Consider the following 17,539-nt stretch of genomic DNA (forward strand, 5'->3'; position numbering starts at 1 on the left):
ACTCTTTTGCTCTCAGCATTTGTCATACTCTTTAAATTGATTCATAGCCACAGCCACTTAGTTCTCAAGAGCTTCACCCTCGTTGTGTCCTACCTGACTGGGTTAGTCGTTTTGCAAGGCCATAATTTGCCTCTACACATTTTAGCACATAAATGGTAATTTTATCATGTTTTTCCCATTTATGTTCAATAGTTAATTCTAATAGACCACATTTCCTTGAGGATCTATAGCCTTCAACCCATTCTCTCTGAACAAGTTTTGTAAGATTTGGAGTTCTTTGAATGTAGATAACAAAAACTAATTCTGACTAACTCAATGAAAAAGTTATTGAGTGCATATTTCATAACATAAAATCAAAGAAAAAAACCAAACAACTTCCTAATAAGCAAATTTTGGAAAAAAGGAGAAACCAAATAAGTTTCAGGAATCTCAACTTAAGAAATGTGTAGAAGGTTCTCTCCAATCACATTTATAAACAATTCAAATTTGTGGAAAAGAGAGTCTGATTGACCCAGCCTGATGGGGTGTATTGACCCCATGGTGAGCATGATAACAGGGTCTTCCAATGGCAGTCCCATCAGAACCACATGGATCAGAATGAGAAATTGGCCCCAAAGGAAGAGATGTTCCCAGACACACATAACAGATGTTCACTATAGTAAATTATGAACTCAAGATATGCATCCAATTTAGAATTCAAGAAAAAGTCCAGCCCTGACAGGTGTGGCTTGGTTGGAGCGTTGTCTTATAACCAAAAGGCTACTGGTCAGTTCCTGGTCAGGGCACATACCTAGGCTGTGGTCCAGTCCTTGGTCCAGATGCCTATGATCCCTGGTCAGGATGTATATGATCCTCTGTCTGGGCGCATGCAATCCACCATCCAGGCACATACAGGAGGCAGCCAATCACTTCTCTCTTGCACTGATGTTTCTCTCTCTCTCCCTTCCTCTGTCCCTTCCTCTCTCTAAAAAGCAATGAAAAAATATCCTTGGTTGAGGATAAAAGAATAAAAAATAAAAGAAAAAGTCTAGTTTGGCTGAATAAAGAATCCTTCTCCAGAGACTCAGACTGTTGTCCCCATTCTCAGAGCAGGGAATCCTTGATGACAGAGCTCTGTGATTCAGGCATTGATGGAAAATTTCAGATAGTCTGCAGGTACTTTCTCCCTGGTTGGGCTAATGGGAGTTGGGGTGGGCAGCGTTGTCAATGCTAAACCCCTTTGGTTATTTTTGAGATGAGGCTGAAGCACTTCAAAAAATTCCCACGTTAATCAGAAATGTCTAAAGAACAGTATGTAGTTCTTTGACATTAAATGCCCACCAGTGTGAACTGGCATGCTTTATCAAAATATACGTGGTTATAATATAGCCTCAGAGATTGTGATAGAGCCCAAATGCATGTATTTGGACAGAATGGTATTTTGATTCTCATATACAGCCAAGGTTAAAACACAATGACTTGGAAATCAGACCAGCCTAAAGCCAGGAGGGAAGAATACATTATTGGACCCAGCTCTGAAAATCACAGGAAGTGGGAAGGGAGGCAAGCAAGTCCTGAGAGTGGGCAGGTGGTGACGTCAGTGTGGTTTGCTATGTGTCTAGTATATTTGCCTAATAATTTCTCTTTTCCTTCCGGACCCTGGCTGGTTTGGCTCAGTGGATTGAGCGTCAGCCTGCAAGCTAAGTGTCGCTGGTTCGATCTTCCAGTCAGGGCACATCAGAGAAGGAAAACTCTGATTCCAAAAAACCTCCGCTGCCTTGCGGCATACCTCTTCAGGGGAAAGGCTAAGGGAGTAAACCCCGACAGAAAATCCGGAGCCGGAGTCCCTAAGGCGGTTTGACGTTGTAGTCAACACCGGCAACTCCTGCGGCGCACCTGAAGCCAAGCTGTATTGACTCCGTCTTTCCCTTGGATCCTTCAGCTGCGAAGAGAGGGGGGGGTCTCCTTTCCCTTTTCTCTAAAAAAAAAAGTTATTGATGACTGATAAATTGAGTTGCTAATAACTGTAAGTCCCAGTCTGTTCACAAATATTCATAGGACACCCAGCCACCTACAGCCTGTCTTGATGTTCCCTTGATCTAGTAGCCAGAGGAGTCCAGAAATAGTTCTTCCCATGCCTTTGGGGCTATACCAGGAACAGATGCCCCTGTAAATGAGCTGGGTGGCAACTGGTGGCAGTCATGGCCATGTGGTCTCTTGGATAGCTAGGATTCTGTACTCATCCTCCCAGGTCCCCATCTCCCACACCCTGGGAGAGCCTCTTTGTGGTGTGTTTGACAATCCTCTTTCCCTGGCTGGGCCCTATTTATACTCTTCATTGTCCCTGAGGCATATTCACAGGGGGCTCTCTGTGTATCCAAATTGTTCCATTGTCTTCTCTTTATGCCTCAGCAGCCTCGATACCTAATTGGTTCACAAACAAATTCACTCCCACCACCAAACACAAATGCATACTTCTCTGCTCTGGCTCCTGAAGCCTATCTGAATCTAGCTTTATTTTTCTGCATTCCCACCTCATATCTCTACCTCTGCTCACACGTATACCACATCTGACACATTCTGACCACAATGACCACTAACTATTGGCTTTGACATTGTCTAACTGGGACATCTTGGATGAATCACTCAGCCCCTCCCATCCGAGTTTCTGCATCAGAGAATAATTGGGTTGAACAGTGAACTTAATGACCTTTTCCAATTCTGAAAGGTTGCCATATTTGTGCATATTTTGTCCCGTCCATGCCAATATCTTTCCTGATTAGTAATATAGATAATAATAGTGATAGCTGAGTGTTACAGTGCACCTGCTATGTGCCAGGCATAGTGCAAGTGGCTTGACATGCATTATGTTATTTGACCCTCCTTCTTTTGCATCAGAGAAAACTCAAAGTGTTAGTACAATATGATCAAGGTACTAAAGATTACAGCCAGGACTGGACATTCTTTGAGACTGATCCCAGAACTGATGTTCATGACCACTGTGCTAGTCTAAGGTAGTGTCATGAGGCTGATGGTTACATGTTGATGCCAGAGTCCTAGGTTCAAATTCTGATACTTCCACCTCCAAATAAAGTTTTGAAAACAGTGTCAGCATTTAGTAAATGACCAATTATTATCAGCTGTTATTCTTGTTGCTCCCAAAGTTCTTCCATTATTGTTTACTCTTAGGAGCAAGAGATTCCTTTTGGCTGCAGTATACACACATTACCTCTTAAAAAGAAGCAAATTAATGACACCATAGGAAAGAGAAGTCCAAGAGAAAAGTAAATTAAGCCCTTTGGAAAGAATTTATTTTTCAAACATTAACATAATTCTACCTCCACAAAGTATCGTTATTTCAGAGAAATTGGGGGGGGGGGCAATATATGGAATTCAAGAACTGATTTAGTAAGAATTTTAATTCCACTTAAAAACTCTACTGGTAATAGCATGTTTTGTAGATACGCTATTGGGTAAAGAAGCACCCCTGTTCCTAAGCAACAGACCAGAGGAATGGAGGCAAACTAAGCAAACAACTCAAGCTCAAGAGCTATGAATTCCATCTCCCACTTTGCTTTTATGACCTTGAGCAAGTCACTTGCTCCATGCACCTTTTGGGCCTTGTTTTGTTAAATGGGAATAGTAAATTCAGCCTTGTATTAAAAAAGCAATTTCTAAAAGCAATCTGCCAATAAAATGCATAATTAAAATGTGTAAGAGAATATTATTTAACCATTAACATAATTGCCTATCCATTAATATACATGTGTGGTCTTGGCTTTCACACATTAATTATTAAGAATTCTTCAATCAGAGCCTTCCTGAATATAAACTAGGGCCAAATTTATGTTCCATATTAAGATTGAAAAATATGTTATTGTCAAGGGAGCCCAGGTCTCATAGCTATAATTTATACAAGGACACAAATACCTTTGATATAATTGTTCCACTGCCCATAGTTATTTCTGGCTAAATTAGCTTTAATTTAGAAAGATCCCAAAAGCTATTTAGCATCTCAGTAAGGATCCAAAGATGCCCTAAGCTTCATGTATCACTCCTGTATACTAATTATTATCATCATCCTTATTATCAACCATAAAAGAATGAAGACCAAACTAATTACTTAATAGAGCAGTTGAGTGTCAGTAAACATTAGGAAGCCCTTCCATTTTCCTTGAGTTATTATTTAATTCAGCAGTGAACATGAAGTTCAACCTCACAGTATATCTCTTTTCATTTTGATGGAGATGAAAGAAAAAAGAATTCAGCCAAAATTAGAGAAAAGATCTGCGGACTTCTTGCCCTTTTATTCTGAAAAATAACTGTTTGTTTTAAAGTCTGCAGAGGGTCTGGCCTGGTTATTTCTGTATTTGAGAAATTGGAGGGAAGAGAGACATTGAAAATGACCAAACTTTTTTGATTACTACAGATTCTTGACTAGCTTATCTATTTTCCTTAGTCATGGTAGTAACTCAGAATTTCACTCACATGCTTGTAATTTCTTTGATTCTTCCTTTTCAAAGGCATATGTAGCACTTATGAGCACCTTTGGGAAGACTCTCAGTCAGAATGTTCACCTCAAAAAAGACTGAGTGGGAACGCTTCCCAATAACAATTGAGAACAGTGTGCCAGGACTTCCTCATTTCTTGTACTGTTTTGTTCATTTATTTTACTTTTTTCTTTTTTTAAACTTTTCTTTTTAACAGAATAAAACCATGGATTTTATTTGGAGATTTCCCTTTGCTCACTTTAAAGATATTTCTGGTGAACAGAGAACCCTGTTTCAACAAAGCAGAGAGGGAATTGTTTACTACTATTAATAGAATTCTTCCTTCAGTTATCCAAATATAATTCATAATAGCTACTCAAAACTGATGCTCTCCTAATAAGAGGTTAGTAAAATATATGCTGGAGGTATGAAGTTAAACAGAGAAGTCAATATTTGTCTCAGTTTACAAAGAAAACTGGAAAATGAAACAAACAACTCTTATTAAAACAAATTAATTGGTCATGGTAATTTTGTCATGCTATTATTTTGATAACAAGGTCAGCAGGGCCCCAAAAGCTATTTACCAAGAGGTAACACTTCCATAAAACCACAAAAGTTATGAATATGTGGTATGTACTCATCTACAATCCAAACATCCCATTCTTTAGGTGTTGACAGAAACAGACAACCAGTTTATCTAAGGACCAGGGTCACTGCCTATTTACCTTATTACCCACACACAGGTGGCAGCAGGTATTTCTGGGTGGCAACATCTGTCTGCAAGAAGGGGAGCTGAGCTACCTCACTGAAACCAACCTTGCTTTCACACTCCCAGGTACAGAGCCGCCTCACAAGGTTACCAACTATTCAGTTAACATCTTTTCATAGCAAAGCATCTTGAAAAAGTTCACTTTTCAAAGAACCAACTTTTTTTCCAACATAACAATTTTTTTTTTTTACCCCAAAACTTGCTGAACAACAATTGGATTGCTCAACATTATGATTCAGGTGAAGCCATTACTAGTGAGTTTACCCAGAGACATATATGTGATTCAGGATCATGCTCCACATTTGGGTAACCCTGAATGTTTTGCTTTCCTTAGATATGTCAAGCCAGAGAATGAAGCAACATAGTAAGAGCCACCGCTCTTCCACCTCTAGTCCAGGTATTTTATCCCAGGGCATTTATTCAGTCTCCATTTTGCCTTCCAAAATGTTTTTCTGAGCTATAACTTTATTTTTTTGTGCAGTTTTAGTGTAAGACAGTTATGGTCACCTCAAAGATTGAGACACTGGGGAAGGAAGTGAGGCAGAAAGAAGAATCTGTGTTCCAAAGAAATCACTTCTTGGCACCTTTCCTCCATCAGCCACCATGAGCCATCATCTCCTCCTCCTTGGGGACCATAAACCTTTAGTGCACGATGTACAAATTGCATTTACTAACCTTTGAATTATTCATTAGAACTTATATAAAAGTGTTATTGTTCAGTTGATGTGCTTTTCTTTCTGTGCACATTGTTTGAGCGTGTTGGTGCTGGTTTGGAACACATTTTAATGTTTCCTGTTAAAATTAATGGAAACTTCTGTTCACTTAATGGTTTTTCACTTAACATCAGAATTTGCAGGAATGAACGATAGTTGCTCAGGGAAGGATAGGTGTCATCTATTTTGAATGTGATCTATACAAATACATTCTTGCACCTCCTCAGTGGAATCTGTCCCCCTCGAATTCTCTCTCCATGCAACTCATCTGATTCACCATGCACATGCTTTAGTATTCTACTTTAGTGCCTCTGATGTCCACTGCTTTCTCTGGCATTCTAATTTACTTAATGGCTGTACCACTTATCTTTTCATGTAGGCACATCGGCATGAACATTAACCATAAAACCGGTGCCCAAGCCCTGGCTGCTGTGGCTCAGTGGACTGAGTGTCAGCCTGCGAGCTAAGTGTCGCTGGTTCGATTCTCAGTCAGGGCACATGACTAGGTTGCACGTCAGGTACTCAGATGGGAGCGCAAGTGAGAGGCAACCTCACAGTGATGTTTCTCCCCCTCTCTTTCTCCTTTCCCCTCTCTCTAAAAATAAATAAATAAATAAACAAACAAACAAATAAATAATTTTAAAAACAAAAACAAAAACTGGTGCACAAAGCCAATTCTTTCCCCCTGTTAGACTGCAAATTCTATTGTTTTCTCTCCCCACCACCACCAATGTATCCTCACAGCACATAGCAGGAAGCTGGACAAGGTGTACATACTCAATAAATATTTATTGAATTGCAATTCGATGGAATCATTGTTTTCTAGTCTAGCATACAATAGAGGCCAAATCTATGCACACCCAAATTTTAAAGACAGGCTCTGTTGTATTTCTTCCATTGTCTGAAACAGGCAAAGACATTTTGCCCTATAGACACTGATGGGGAATAATAACAATAATACAGTGCTTCAGTAATTGGCTTTGAAGGCAGCCCTGAGTTTGAAACCTGGCTCTCCTACTTACCATCTATGGAACATTGTCCTAGTTTTTTAATTTGTCTAAGCCTCAGATCCTTAATTAGCAAAAGAATAAAATGGCACCACCTTTTCTGTTATTGTAAGGCTTAAATAAATGTTTTATCTTCCTTTGTATCTTTTCATTTTAAGCATATTTGTTTTACAGTCATTTTCAGATTGTTCCATTATTTTCATTTCCTTTGGAGTAAATTCCTCACTCAACTGCCGAGCTTATTCCTTGTCTTTGTTAGCATCAGCTTTCTTCATGTGTTTGAACTTGGAGTCTGTGAGCATCTCAGGGGTAGGAGTGGGTTGTGTTCATGTTTCCTTCTCTGTAGTTTGGCCTCCCCTTCTAGCAGCTTTGCTGTTTCCTCTGCATGCTTCCTCTGTGCTTCCAGAGAGAGCCAGATCATGCATAATAATCTCAGGACTACTACCTTCGGGTGAGAGAGAGGATATGGCAGAGGCATCAACTGAGTCCCCCACAACAGTTGACCTCTTTAGACTGAGGTTGAATTTGCTTCCTCCTGACACCAGGGCACATAACGTTATAAATGCTGCCCTCCAGAATATATCAGCACTTTCTGTCAACCTCTTTGTAGGCCAGGGATTTGATGGATTCCGCAGTGTTAAGCAGTGTGCCTGATTCACCTTTCATGGGGTATTTTGGTCCCAAGTATCACACAGAAGTTGAACTATTCTCTCAGACCCAGAGACCATCTGGCCTGTGGTTTCAGTCCTGATCACTGCTTTGTGATCCTGTCCTGTATTCAGGTCTAGAGAGATCTTTGTCTTGTTGGAGGGGAGAGGCATGCCTTTATTATTTTTTTATGTATTTAATATTTTGATATTTTCATGTATTGCTTATGTGTGTCTGGAGCGACATATAGATAGAAAGAAATGGAGTGGGGAGGGGAATTTGTGGGTGTTAGAAATCACAATGCCATCTTAACCTGCAAGGAGCACCAAGAAAGGCATACTGAAGGAGGCCTGTTTTAGCTGGGCCATAGACTGTCACTTGCAAGAGATGAAGGACTAGAAGCCAACTCTGCAGCGAGGCATGTGCTCCTGTTTAGAGAAAGAAATATGTAAGTCATGTGTGATAGAGGGCAAAGAGATTTCAGCTGATATATTGCGTGTGTGTGTGTGTGTGTGTGTGTGTGTGTAAGGGGGTCATGGGAGTTTAAAACTCAAAGAATTTAAATGGCCTACCCAAGATCTTTGGGCTCTGTCTCCCTCAAGGCACTCAATTTGAATAAAACCACAGCAAACCCATAGTAGAGAGCAGACAGCCATACAAAGAGAAAGGAGAAGGAAGAAAAAAGGGGGAAACAGAGGAGGAGGACGAGGATGTGGAAGGCAAAAAGTAGAACAAGAAGGAGGAATATAAGGAAGAGGAGGGAGAAGGAAGGGAAATGGGAGGAAGAGAAGCCAATATTCTTTCCACAGAGATTTTACCATTCACTTCTGAATGGTTGATATTTATAAATAGCATAATATACAGATTTGGTTCTCAACATCTTCTATAAAGAAAAATATGATGATAAGTAAAAATGGGATAAACCATGGGGGAAAATACACTGGGGAAGTGAGATGGAAAAGAAGGACCACTGGACATCACTGAAGGGCATCTACTTCAACCTCTTACATTACAGGTGAGGAAATTCAGATCCAGAGAGACTCGGTGACTTGCTTGAGTCACGTGAATGCAGACACAAGTCTAGGAACCCAGGTCCTATCATTTGTGCAGTTTTCTTCTTATTTCATCACCAGGGGGATGTGAGGTTAATTAAGAAATACTGGAGCAGATACATGTTGAGCCAAATAAAAGGAAGTGGCCTTTATAATTTTGGTTCTTGCAAATGCAAATTTTGTAGAATACTATGTTGGTGGGTCTGATGACTTGAAAATATAATTGAAATGTCTTTTGAGCAAATAAAATGCATTTTGTAGGAAAATGACATCATTGACAGAAGGAAGGAGCAGTCTTCATGGGATAAAAATGCAGTGGCAAGAAGCCATCCCTGGTTACAGGGAATTATTGTGGTAATAAGTGATAACAAAACAAGAAGGCAGTCTGAGTGGTTTCTTAAGCACTGGATGCTGGCATTCCCAATTTGGCTGTTAACCTCTCCTGAAACTGTTCTCCTGAAGAAGCAAATTAACTTCAGAACCGGATCATGTTTCTCCCTCAAACATACTTAGTGCACAGATATGGCATCATTTTTTTCCTAATCAAAAGTTGATCTTCTCTACAAAGTTTCTAGTATTGAATTTTGACATTTTATTAAACTTCAGTTTGGTCTCTAAAGCAAAACTGAACAACTTAATACCTGCTCCAGGAGACACTAATAAGATAAAGGAATTTATTGCCCTTTCCTATCGTACTGTATTTCTAGATACAGTGTATGGTCGTTTCACTGGAAAGGCTGATTTTTATTAGTTTTAATGTTGTTATTTTTTTTAAAGAAGTTTAAATGTTTTAAGCTGATTCCATTTCTAGGAAGTAATTCTAAGGAAACAACAATTAGAAAGTCATATTAATATTTTGTATGGATCACAATCATCTATCATAAAAAATAAACATCAATCTAAAAGTCAAACAATACTTGAAACCTATATAATCTTATTAAACAATGTCAGCCCAATAAATTTAATTTTAAAACAAGAAAAAAGGTCAAACAATAGTAGAATAATTAGATTATCGTGTATGCATACACTGATAAATTAGGTACTATTGAATTCATACTTGAAAGAACATTTAAGGATATAGGATAATATCTCCTACAGAATGTAAGCTCCATGAGAACAGAGGTCAGAGCTGAGTTTGCTCTACATGGTTTTCTCATTTTCTAGCACAATGGCTCAATAAACATTTGTTGGAATAATGAATGGGGGATAAAAATATTAAGTCAAAAAAAGAAAGAATTCAAAGTTATGTACATATTGTAAATTATACTATTTCTTTTCAAGTACAGCACTCCAAAGAGATACTGTCACTATTATTACAAACAAAAGCAATAACACCAAAAGCATTTCTTTCTTGTGGCCTTATATCATGCAAGCATAATTAACATGTGTTTGTTTCCTTTTGAAAGCAGAAATGTGTTCCTTGGGTGTTCATGTAGAATTTTGGTGCAGATAATAAACAAGTTGAGAATAAAACAAAATATAAACAGTTTCTACTCTAATCAACTTTTCTCCCCTAATTCTATTATATTGAACATTATTCTTCAAAACTTGTTCTTTGTTGCCATAGTGATCAGCTTCCAATGTGAAATTATATCACACTGGCTTTCTTTCAAGTTTCAATAATGTGCTGTTACCACCCACTTCTCTTTCAAAATGTTCAAATCCTCTAATCATTCAGTACCTTAATAACCTCACCTTTGGGGAGCTGAAGTAGGAGCTAGAGGGTTAGGAAAGGGTTATATCCAGAGAGTGGGAGTGAAAGAAAAAGAGGGAAGAAAAAAGTAAAATTTGAAAATAATTAATTTACTATATAAAATAAGGTTTCACCTCCACATAGCAATCTACTCTTCCCAACATACCTTAAACTTTCATTTTATAAATGATATGCTAATGGGTGAATTGAGCCTTAACTGAAAATGAGAGTAATTTGAGAATAAAGGTATATGGTCTGTATTAGAACTTACAGATTATTCTTAATAAAGAAACAGTCTTTACAAAGCAGTAAGGAAATTTTTGTAAATGGAAGAAAATTATACAGTCACTTTGCAAAAAAAAATAATAAAAGTGGTCAATAGACACTAAAAGATGTTCAACCTTGATAGTAGTTAAAGAAATAATAATAAAACAAAATACCGACACGGTTCCTACAGGCCCTGGTGGGTGACTGGGAACCTTCTCTTCCCTCCTCTCTCCCTCCCCCCTCCCCCCTTGCTCCTAGGTCCTCAAGTTGGACCAGGAGTTTCCCTCTTACTTCTAACCCCTTTCCCTCCCTTCCTTCAACAAACCTGGTGTAAAATCCTAAAAAACAAAAACAAACAAAAAAACAAAACAAAACAAAAAAAACATCTTTTTTTCTTGTAAGTGATAAAAATTTAAGAAAATGATAATACCAATATAACTAGAGTTTAGAGAAATGGACATTCTTATACATTGTGGTAAGAATGTAAATTGGTACAGCCTTTCGAATATCTTTTGGATTCAAATTTTACTTCCAGGAATTTACCCAAAGATGGAAAAAATAGAAAAGTGGGATATATATTCACAAAAATAAATATGCAATGATATTCATCTTAAATTCAATTTCATACAATAAATGAAATCAAGCCCAATGTCCATCAATAGGGAATAGTTATATAAATTATGACTTAATCATGTAATGGAGTGCTCTGAAGTCATTGAAAATGATTATCTAAATTATATTTTTTTATATGAAGAGTTCTTATATTGATATGGAAAGATATCCATGTAACATGGGGTAAAAAAACACACACATAAGGATTTGAAAGTCTTCTGAAAGTACCCTAGAAAAAATAAACATGTATGAGTCTCCACAGAAATGTCTACATCTGGCTGCACCAAAATATGGACTGTGGTTATTGCTGAGAGATATGTTTTCATGTTTTTGGTTTTTAAGTGCCTCTATTTCATGAATATTTATAATTGGCAAGTTGAAATAAGGATAAACAAGTCAGACATTTCCATTTTTGTTGCACACTAAGTTCCTTACAGAATTTGAAATAGTAACTTCCCAGACACATAAAACTATTAGGACTGAAGTGGACCTGGAAGCCAGATAGCCCTTCAAGGCAGTGGTGATACCAGGCATGTGTGTGTTACTCAACAACCAACTATTTAGCCCCCTCATTTTACAGGACAGAAAGCCCAGGCTCAGAAGGATGAAGGTGCATGCTCAAGGTCACACATGGATGAGGGAGGAACTCAGGTTCCCTGACTCTGGGTGTCTTGGTTTTCCCACCCAAGCGTGCCATCATCATTATGCAAACTGACTCCAGCACTTGCAGGTGACTGACTGCCTATTTCATAAAGCCAAGGCATTTTTGTTGTTGTTTTTAATGGATGACAAATCTTAAGCACAGAAAAATAAAACAGAGCAAGGCTCAGTGAGCTGGGTTTACATAGAAATTATAGGCTGTACTGCTGTTTGGTAAGAGTTTGGAACTAATTACATGGTATTCCCCAAACAACACCTCTTTGGGTGTGACATGCATTTCTGAAGATTTCTTGCCAATGACTGCTGGCCAAAGGCATTTCCTCTGAGAAAATTCAAACATTGCTTGTTTATTCTTGTGTTCCAGTGTAAGCTTTCTAGGAACCAAAGACTTAAGTAGATGTGTTTTTTCTTATCAATGAACCTCTCACTTAGTGATCTATCCTGCTAATGCAGCTTTTCTGTTGGTAATGTAAATCACCATTCCCAAATCTAAGTGACCCCAACCTTGCTAATTAGTAGTCAAAAGTCTGCTGGCCTATTACACAGGAGGTGAGTATAAATGGCATCATATTAATGAGAAAAGCACATAAATCTCTGAATCTTGACCTGACACCTGACCTTTTCTAGAACACTGGAAACTGTTGCAGGTGATGTCTGGGTCTCCCTGGCTGGTGTCTCATCTGGAATCCCAAACCTGACTCTCAGCTACATCCTTCAAGGAGGGGAGGGTGGGCACCCTCACTTCCTTTTCTTTGCCTGGTCTCTTCTTTGATGCTCTCTGCCCTCAGAGATTCTCACCCTGCTGCCAGCACCCACCAGAGCAGAATCAAAGTCCATTCTCTGGCTCTCCCTGGATGCTCCCAAGCGTAACAAGCCTTAATGACAGTCAGGTGACGTCTCTGAAGATTGGGAAGAAAACATCACTAACTCTAAGCCATAGTTTGTCACCAGTCGCTGCAGGAAGCTGCATCTCTCACCAATGACTCCACCAGCACCAGAAATGTGGGACCTGGGCAGGTAACAGAAGCCCTCCTCAAACCCCTATCCTCCTCACCTCTCCTGCAACAACAAAAAAATGGGCTAAATACAGGTCGGCTCATGAGAATCACTTCTGAACAACCCACCCCCAGCTCTTTAGCCAGGTCTGAATCTTGAAACAGGCTCAAGTAAGGATCTTGACTACACCCATTTCCTTTGTCATTTTAAATTCCAAAGAAAAAGTCTATTTTGAAAGAATAAAACCATTGTGCACGGTGCTAAAAAAAAAATTTAGCATCTAACTTCTCTAAAAAATGGTCTATTGATTCAAGTCAAATTTACTGGGAAAGAAATGCAAAGCAAAACACTTAAACATGGACGTGAAAACCAAGAAAGACACGAGAAGCAAACAATGGAGATGTTGCCTTTCCTTTAGCTTAAATTTGTCATTTCTGTCAGATCAGATAAAAATCACTATTTAGATGGCTTTTTAAAAATTAGCAACAGTTCAAGCTTAATTTTATTTCAACTTTCAGAATGAACTTAAAAAATGCCTACATGACTTCCGTAGATAGACTGAAACACTAAACACATTATGCAGTGGCTGAGAGAGAAGACCAGACTTCATTTCAATAATATATGGCTGGGTCTGCGAGGACATGCTCAGATCCATCTCAAACATCGGGGATTAGCTACACAAACACATGAAACTTAGCACTGCTGAATGTGACCACTCAGACGTAAATGCAAGTGTTCTCAGAAAAGATCGATGTTTATAACCTTAAATTCATTCAATATTTAATTTAAATGCAAGCTGGTTTATGCCTGAAGCCAAGGCCTGACATTTCAGGGTTTGTTTTTTTTTTTTAAATCATTGGAAACCCAACCCAGCAGAAAGCATACAAATTCTCAGGTGCCAGGAATGGAAGTTCGAGCAGCTGGAGGGGAGCACGGCCAACAGTGAGCGCACCTTCATTGCCATCAAGCCTGATGGGCTCCAGCGCCAGCCTGTGGGAGAGATCATCAAGCGTTTTGAGCAGAAGGGATTCCGCCTTGTTGCTATGAAATTCATGCAGGCTTCTGAAGACCTTCTCAAGGAACATTACATTGACCTAAAGGACTGTCCATTCTTTACCGGCCTGGTGAAATACATGCACTCAGGGCCAGTGGTTGCCATGGTCTGGGAGGGGCTGAATGTTGTGAAGACAGGCCGAGTGATGCTTGGAGAGACCAACCCAGCGGATTCCAAACCTGGGACCATCCGAGGGGACTTCTCTATCCAAGTTGTCAGGAACATTCTTCACAGCAGTGATTCCGTAGAGAGTGCGGAGAAAGAGATTGGCTTGTGGTTTCAGCCTGAGGAACTGGTAGATTACAAGAGCTATGCTTGGAACTGGATCTACGAATGACGTGAAAGCAACCAGCAGCCGACAGTGCTTTCCCCACTCCGCTTCCTCTCCATCCCATGGCAGGGGACCAGACTGTGGCTGATCTACTTATTTCTGAGAACTTCCTTTAATTTGGAGGGACACTCTCAGAGCTGTGAATGTTCCCTGTGCAGTGTTATGTGCTACCATTTGATTAAACTGTTTCATCCCCACTCCACCCGACCCCCCCAAAAAATTCTCAAGTTCCAAAAAGGTTTCAGAGCTGCAGCCACAAAGACCACCCAACCAGGGCTCCAGGAATGAGGTAGGAAGGCAGGCTCATATACCTGATCTAGTCCTGGGAAACCTGCTTGCTGGCAACACCAGCCTCCTAACTGGTTTCTCTACCTCTCCTTAACCCTCTTTAGGGGGTCTCTATGGGGCTGCCAGAGCCATCCTTCCAGGAGGCAAAAACAGGAAACCATCAACTCATGATCCCATTCAAGGCCAACATAAACACTTAGGAAAACCTGGTCAAAGAGCAGAGCGGATATAATAGGTTAAAAATTAGAGGCAGAACCCAAACAAAACCCTAAATAACTCTAGCTCCAACTCTTCCATTGTTTCCTTAATTGGGTTTTGTTTTATTATATTGCATTTTAAACACCATGTGTGCTTAGCACATAAAATAGAGACAAGCAAAAAGAAGTCTGTTTAGACTTGCATCTCCTGGAATGGCATATTTGTAGCTGTCCTTCAAGGCTCTTTTCTCTGGCGGGCACACATACATATAGATAATATTTTTATAAAATTGGATACTTGAAGTATGTGCTGTTTTGTTACCCACCATAACTTAGGTCAGGGGTTTTCAAACTTGGTTGCATATTATAATCACCTGAGGAGATTTCTAATACTTTGGTAGACAGGCCTCATTCCTTATGACCAAGCTGGAATTCCTAGAATGAGAGCAAGATATCAGCATTTTTTAACACTCCCTAATGTATTCAAGAATGTATTTAAGGTGCAAAGAAGTTAGAGGACAACAGTCTTAATGAAAGGTAGCAGACTATGCCACTCCAAAATATACATATGCATCCTTGACATAAGGATTATTTTGAGAAACTGCAGACACAGGAGAAGCTTTAAAAACAAAGTAGCAGTTACTGTTGACTAAGGGATATTTGCATTTATAAGGGACATCTCCATTTGTAGGAGATTTGGGGGGAAAATCCCTCACCATACCAGAAAGAGTAGGATTTAGAGTACTCTAAATCTCCAAAAACTCTTAGTGGGGAAGGCACCACTTAAATCTGCAACAACTTTACTCTTGTTGGCTGTGCTGTGCCTGGTAACCTCCCATAGTTGGCCTCCTCACCCCAACGTTTTTTTTTTTTGTTGTTTTTTTTTTTGGGGGGGGGGTCTTTAGCTGAAGATAGTATTGAAGATGACGGCTTGAGCCATTTCAGGGAGAGTTATTCAGTTTTCCTGGCTATTCCCCACGCATATATTACTAAACTTAAGTTTGTTTTTGTCCTGTTAATCTTTTACTACAAGGGGACTCAGCCAAGAACCTAGAAAGGTGATGGGAAGATTATTTTTTCACCCCTACACTTACATAAAGAACTGGGAGTGAGAAGATTAGGTTTAGAGTGAGGTAGGACACTGATTGTCAAACTTTGCTGTGTATCAGGATCACCTGGGGAACTTGGTGAAGATACATGTCCATAGTCCCAGGTTCTCTCTCCCACTTCCATGAGCCTTTGATTCTGTGCTCTTTATTAGTTCTGTAGGCAATTCACATACACACCAAGTTGGAGAACCACCAGTATAGATGACCAATCTCCTATTGTGTGATCGCCTTGTAGGTGATCTGCTCCTTCCTCATGCCCACTAGACTAAGCTTCAGAGAAAGTGTGCAGGCAGAGATATCAGTACTAGAAAACAGCATTTGTCAAAATGGTATGCCTTAGGGGACAGGGATATAGCCAGTGACAACTAACTATAGTTTCTTTCTAAACAAGCCTTTTAATCCTATTACCTAATAATTAAAAATTGGTACCACAATTGCACAGCTCTACACATCTCCCAAGATAGTCAGTAAAGCCCCTTTTTGGTCCTTTGCCAGGTTCTTCCTTCTTGACCCAACTTCTTCCTCTTCTACCCTATCCTAGAGGTGGCAAACAAATGTGGCAAAGAGGCTCCCAGTAATGAGCCCAGTGTGCCTTGATTAAGAGTTGCTCAACTTGAGGGATTTGACAAGCTTTGGCGAGACCTAGGCCTCTTCCAAAGCCCAGTGCTCATCAAGGAGAAGGCCATGTTCAGTTAGAGGGCCAAGATCATGACAGTCAATGGTGAGAAGCAGGATGAGGTCAAGTCCAGCATCTCCCAGGCTCTGTTGGAGCTGGAGCAAGTTGAACTCAGACCTCCAGGCCCAGCTACAGGAGCTGAACGTCACAGCGGCTAAGGTAATTAAAGTTGGTGGTAGTAGAAAAGCTATTATAATCTTTTTTCCTGTTCCTCAACTGAAGTCTTTCCAGAAAATCCAAGTCCAGCTGATACGCAAGTTGGAGAAAAAGTTCAGTGGGAAGGACATTTTCTTTATCGCTCTGAGGAGAAGTCTAGCTAAGCCAACTCAAAAAGGCCGTATAAATAAGCAAAAGCATCCCAGGAGCCGCACTCTGAAGCTGTGCATGATGTGACCATGGAGGACTTGTTTTCCCAAGTGAAATTGTGGGCAAGAGAATCCCCGTGAAACTGGATGGCAGCTGGTTCATAAAGGTCCATTTGGACAAAGCCCAGCAGAACAACGTGGAGCACAAGGTTGAAACCTTTTCTAGTGTCTATTGTATAAGAAGCTCATGGGCAAGGATATTAATTTTGAATTCCCAGGGTTTCAGTTGTAAACAAAAATGACTAAATTAAATATTGTTCTTTCCAAAAACAAGTTTCCTGAGTTGTCTAAAGAAAGTCCCAGCTCCTCTGTCACGAAGTCCACAGCTCTGCCCTCCGTTTTCCATTAGTTCACCCTCCACAGATGTTGGTAGACAGTTTTCTTTCTTCTGTTTATGATGATGGTGATGATGTTGACAATGATGATGATGATAATGATGGTCCAAGCTCACTCTTGTCTTTAAATTGCCCACAATACATGCACATAGGCCTGAAATGGTAGCAGCTGAGTGTTTTCATAGTCTGAAATTTCTAGTTTCAGAAAATATCACTCACTCGGTATTAAATCATTTCACAGAAACCAGACCACAGTGGTTCTGTTTGGGGAGGTTAATTCAGTCTGGTTCTAATTTGA

General features: G+C 39.7%; 2 pseudogenes; both read left to right on the plus strand.

The window, feature by feature from the left end:
- Window positions 1-8,559: 8,559 nt before the first annotated feature.
- Window positions 8,560-14,378, plus strand: LOC150013277 (nucleoside diphosphate kinase A pseudogene; annotated as a pseudogene).
- Window positions 14,379-16,549: 2,171 nt separating this feature from the next.
- On the plus strand, window positions 16,550-17,138 carry LOC150013278 (small ribosomal subunit protein eS7 pseudogene; annotated as a pseudogene).
- The last annotated feature ends 401 nt before the right edge of the window (window positions 17,139-17,539 follow it).

This window comes from Furipterus horrens, unplaced genomic scaffold, assembly GCF_987537825.1.
Source record: "Furipterus horrens unplaced genomic scaffold, mFurHor1.1.pri manual_scaffold_4, whole genome shotgun sequence".
NCBI classification, from domain to species: Eukaryota; Metazoa; Chordata; class Mammalia; order Chiroptera; family Furipteridae; genus Furipterus; species Furipterus horrens.